Here is a 5895-nt window from a genome sequence, read left to right as displayed (position 1 = left end):
GGGGATCTCATAGAAACATATAAGATTCTGACGGGACTGGACAGTTTAGATACGGGAAGAATGTTCTCTATAATTGGGAAGTCCAGAACCAGGGGAGACAGTCTTAGGATAAGGGACAGGCCATTTACGACTGAGATGAGGAGAAACTTCTTCACTCAGAGAGTTGTTGACCTGTGGAATTCCCTGCCGCAGAGAGTTGTTGATGCCAGTTCATTGGATAGATTCAAGAGGGAGTTAAATATGGCCCTTACGGTTAAGGTGATCAAGGGGTATGGAAAGACAGCAGGACAGCGGTACTGAAGGAATGGTCAGCCATGATCTGATTGAATGCCGGTGCAGGCTCGAATGGCCGAATGGCCTACTCCTGCACCTATTTTCTTTGTTTCTCTGTTTCTATCCACGTAAGTACATCACCCCCAATATCATGTGCTTTGATTTTGCACACAAATCTCTTGTGTGGAACCTTATCTAAAGCCTTTTGAAAGTCCAAATACATTACATCCATTGGTTCTCCCTTGTCCACTCTGCAAGTTACATGTTCAGAAAATTCTGGAAGATTCGTCAAGCTTGATTTTCCCTTCATAAATCCATGCTGACTTGGACCGACCCTGTCACTGCTTTCCAAATGCGCTGCGATTTCATATTTAATAATTGATTCCAACATTTTCCACACGACTGATGTCAGGCTAACCGATCTATAATTACCCCTTTTCTCTCTCCCTCCTTTTTAAAAAGTGGTGTTACATTACCAACCCTCCAGTCCATGGGAACTGACCCAGAGTCGATAGACTGTTGGAAAATGATTACGAATGCATCCACTATTTCTCGGGACACTTCCTTAAGTACTCTGGGATGCAGACTATCAGGCCCCGCGGATTTATCGGCCTTCAATCCCATCAATTTCCGCAACACAATTTCGCATCTAATCAGCATATCCTTCAGTTCCTCCTTCGCACTAGACCCTCGGTCCCCTAGTACATCCAAAAGGTTATTTGTGTCTTCCTCGTGAAGACAGGACCAAAGTATTTGTTCAATTAGTCTGCCTTTTCTTTGTTCCCCATTATAAATTCACCTGAATCCGACTGCAAGGGACCTACCTTTGCCTTCACTAATCTTTTCCTCTTCACATATGTATAGAAGCTTTGGCAGTAATTTTTTACGCTTCTGGCACGCTTCGTCTCGTACTCTTTTTTCCCCCTCTTAACAAAACCCTTAGTCCCCCTTGGCTGAATTCTAAATTTCTCGCAGTTCTCAGGTTTCCTGATTTTTCTGGCCAATTTATATAACTCTTCCTTGGATTTAACACTATCCTTAATTTACCTTGTTAGCCACGGTTGCGCCATCTTCCCCGTTGTATTTTTACTCCAGACAGGGATGTACAATTGTTGAAGTTCATCCATGTGGTCTTTAAATGTTTGCCATTGCCTATCCACCGTCAACCCTTTAAGTATCATTTGCCAGTCTATTCTAGCTAATTCACGCCTCATACCATCGAAATTACCTTTCCTAAAGTTCAGGTCCCTAGTTTCTGAATTAACTGTGTCACTCTCCATCTTATAAAGAATTCTACCATGTTATGGTCACTCTTCCCCAAGGGGCCTCGCACAACAAGATTGCCAATTAGTCCCTTCTCATTGCACATCACCTAGTCCACGATGGCCAGCTCTCGCGGTGGTTCCTCGACATATTGGTCTGGAAAACCATCCCTAATATACTCCAGGAAATCGCCCTCCACCGCATTGCTACCAGTTTAGTCAGCCCAATCAATATATAGATTACAGTCGCCCATGGTAACTGCTGTACCTTTATTGCACACATCCCTTATTTCTTGTTTGATGCTGTCCCCAACCTCACTACTACTGTTTGGAGGCCTGTACACAATTCCCACTAGCGTTTTCTGCCATTTTGTATTCTGCAGCTCCCCCCATACCACATCCAAATCATCCAAGCTAATGTCCCTCCTTATCATTTCATTAATTTCCTCTTTAACCAGCAACGCCACCCCGCCTCCTTTTCCTTTCTGTCTATCCTTCACAAGCATCTTATCTACCTGCCCTGCTACCGTCAAGGATTCTGTGGACATTTGCACCTCTACACTCATCAGTGACCTCACATTTAATGTTTATTCGCTTTCCCTATAAGCACTCCCCAAATGCATTATCGAACACTTCTCCGGGTTGAATTCCATTAAACCCCTGACCAGTTCTTTGATATCTACCTGCAAAGTACAGCTTTCTTCCTCATTATCAAGCATACCTGGTTGACCAATCTTTTAGTCACCTGCGCTATTTTTTATTTAGTAGCTCGGTGTCAAATTTGTATCGCATAATACTCTTGTGAAGCGCCTTGGACGTTTCGCTAATTTCAAGGTGCTAATTATATATACGTTGTTGTTGTTTAAAATGTGTGTTACATAACGTTATATAGAGATTGCATCACAGAAAGAGACAATTGTACCTAACTGGTGTTGCTAGAGTTAATGCTGCACACTACCCTACTTCACTTGATCCTATCAGCATATTGTTCTATTGCTTTCTCAGTCATGTGCTTTGGTAATTTCCCTTTAAAATGAATCGGTGCTATTCGCCTCAACTGCTGCTTATGTAGCATCTTCCACATTCTAACCACTCTATGGTAAATAAGTTGCTCTTGAATTGTCCACTGAATTTACCGTTGATCTCCCGTTCTGAACTCCTGCACAATAGCAAACATTTTCTCCACATCAACTCGATCAAATACCTTCATAATGTTAAAAATATATCTCACTTGTTTTTCGAGAAAGAAGCTCCCCAGACTGTTCAGTTTTTCCCGAAATGTAAATTCTTTCAGTTCTAACCGAAATTTTTCCTTCTTTGCTGCGAGATTCTGCGATTCTATGATTTCATTTTCACATCGTCTGGGTGATCCAATAGGGCAAGCATGCAGGCGGTCTCTCTGATAAATTGCACCGACGATTCGACTATTAAAGCAGCTCTAGTGTGTAGCTGCTATGGCCGAGTGGTTAAGGCGTTGGAGTTGAAATCCAGTGGGGATTTCCCTGCCCAGGTTCGAACCCTGCCCGCAGTGATTCTGCAAGTGCTCTTTTTTATCGACACACGGGGATCTCAATGGAATCTGATTACAATTCCCTCCACTGCCCTTTGTTACACTGATTGACGCGAAGCTGTTGTTCGAACTGGAAACATTAATAGTTTATCGGTATTCATTGTTGGTTTGTTGGACACTATCTGCAAAAATCAGTGAGCAATATAGACAGTATAAAAAAATGCCTTTTAATAAAGTCAAGTGCATTGTTTGGGAGGAACTCACCTTTAGTTAATGAGTGCGAACGAGGTTTGGTTTTCTAAAGATGAACAAGTTTTGCCAAAATGACCAAGGCCGCGTTTGACGTTGCAATTTTCTGATAACATCAGTGTTTGCATCAACGTAGATGGCTTATCCATTAAGCGACGTGGCCCCTGCAGTTTGCAGCAGAATAATGTACAGCAAAATTCTAATGGGTCAAAGTGTAATAGAAAGGCAAGCATGAAATCTCGGTGCCGCAATGCAAGGAGTATTCGGAAACCAGGACAGGGCTCTGAGCTAGTTAGAGTGGTTGACAGCTCAGATCACAGGACCCCAAAAATGCAAAAGGCAGGAGGCAACAGAGCAGAGTAGCACTGGGGAAAGTGTAAACGACAAGGTGATAGGAAGAGACAATATGTATGAATATAAAGAAGCTGCAGGAGGGGTCAAAACTAAAAATCCTGGTTTAAAAACTAGTACTAAAACACTCTACCTAACCGCACGCAGCTTTTGAAATAAAGTAAATGATTTGACGGCACAACTCATCATAAATGGGTATGATTTGTTGGCCATTACAGAAACATTGCAGGTTGGCCAGAGCAGGGAATTAAACATACAGCGGTATCTGACAATTCGGAAGGATAGACAAGAAGGGAAAGGAGGTGGGGTAGCTCTGTTAATAAAGGATGTTATCAGGGCAGGTGTGAGAGACGATATTGGCTCTAATTAACAAAATATTGAATCATTGTGGGTAGATATTAGAGATAGTAAGGGGAAAAAGGTACTGGTGGGCGTAGTTTATAGGCCCCCAAATAATACCTTCACGATGGGGCGGGCAATAACCAAGAGAATAATGGAGGCATGTGAAAAAGGAACGGCAGTAATCATGGGGGATTTTAACCTACATTTCGATTGGTCAAATCAAATCGCACTGCGTAGCCTTGAGGAGGAATTCATAGAATGCATACGGGATTGTTTCTTAGAACATTATGTTACAGAACGTAAAGGGAAGCAAGCTATCTTAGATCTGGTCCTGTGTAATGAGGCAGGAATAATAAACGATCTCCCAGTACAAGATCCTCTCGGAATGAGTGATCACAGTATGGTTGAATTTGTAATACAGTTTGAGGGTGAGGAAGTAGTGTCTCAAACGAGCGTACTATGCTTAACCAAAAGTGACTACAGTGGGATGAGGGCAGAGTTGGCTGAAGTAGACTGGAACACAGACTAAACGGTGGCACAATTGAGGAACAGTGGAGGAATTTTATGGAGCTCTTTCATAGTGCTCAACAAAAATATATTCCAGTGAAAAAGAAGGGCGGTAAGAGAAGGGATAACCAGCCGTGGATAACCAAGGAAATAAAGGAGAGTGTCAAAATAAAAACCAATGTGTAAAAGGTGGCTAAGGTTAGATGGAAATTAGCAGGTTGGGAAAATTTTAAACGACAGCAAAGAATGACGAAGAAAGCAATAAAGAAAGGAAAGCTAGATTACGAAGGTAAACTTGCACAAAACATAAAAATAGTTAGTAAAAGCTTTTACCGATATATAAAACGGATACGAGTGACTAAAGTAAATGCTGGTGCCTGAGAAGGTGCGAAGGGGTATTTAATAATGGGAAATGTGGAAATGGCTGAGACCTCAAACAATTATTTTGCTTCGGTCTTCACAGTGGAACACACAAAAACCATGCCAAAAATTGCTGGTCACGGGAATGTGGGAAGGAAGGACCTTGAGATAATCACTATCACTAGGGGGCTAGTGCTGGACAGGTTAATAGGACTCAAGGTAGACAAGTCCCCTGATTCTGATGAAATTCAACCCAGGGTATTAAAAGAGATGGCGGACGTTCTAGCAGATGCATTCGTTATAATCTACCAAAATTCTCTGGACTCTAGGGAGGTACCAGTGAATTAAAAAGCAGCAAATGTAACGCCTCTGTTTAAAAAAGGGGGCAGACAAAAGGCAGGTAACAATAGGCCGGTTAGTTTACATCTGTAGTGGGGAAAATGCTTGAAGCTATCATGAAGGAAGAAATAGCGGGAACCGAGATAGGAACAGTGCAATCAAGCAGACGCAACATGGATTCAGGAAGACAAAAGCATGGTTAAATAATTTACTGGAATTCTTTGAGGATATAACGGGCATGGTGGATAGAGGTGTACCGATGGATGTGGTGTATTTAGATTACCAAAAGGCTTTCGATAAGGTGCCACACAAAAGGTTACTGCAGAAGATAAAGATACCTGGAGTCATAGGAAATCTATTAGCATGGATAGAGAATTGGCTAACGAACAGAAAGCAGAAAGTCTGGATAAATGGGTCCTTTTCGGGTTGGAAATCGGTGGTTAGTGGTGTGCCACAAGGATCGGAGCTGGGACCACAACTGTTTACAATATACATAGATGACCTGGAAGAGGGGACAGAGTGTCGTGCAACAAAATTTGCAGATGACACAAAGATTACTGGGAAAGAGGATTGTGTAGAGGACACAGAGAGGCTGCAAAGAGATTTAGATCGGTTAAGCGAATGGGCTATGTTTTGGCAGATGGAATACAATGTCAGAAAATGTGAGGTCATCCACCTTGGGGAAAAACAACAGTAAAAAGG

At 42.2% G+C, this 5895-nt stretch overlaps 1 non-coding gene across 1 annotated transcript; it reads left to right on the top strand.

The window, feature by feature from the left end:
* Window positions 1-2983: 2983 nt before the first annotated feature.
* Window positions 2984-3066, top strand: trnas-uga (transfer RNA serine (anticodon UGA)). Its single transcript has one exon. It is a non-coding gene; the product is annotated as a tRNA-Ser (tRNA).
* The last annotated feature ends 2829 nt before the right edge of the window (window positions 3067-5895 follow it).

The sequence above is a fragment of the Pristiophorus japonicus genome, unplaced genomic scaffold (genome assembly GCF_044704955.1).
Source record: "Pristiophorus japonicus isolate sPriJap1 unplaced genomic scaffold, sPriJap1.hap1 HAP1_SCAFFOLD_210, whole genome shotgun sequence".
NCBI lineage: Eukaryota > Metazoa > Chordata > Chondrichthyes > Pristiophoridae > Pristiophorus > Pristiophorus japonicus.
The sequence above is the reverse complement of the archived record's forward strand: the minus strand, read 5'-3'. Positions and strand labels throughout refer to the sequence as shown.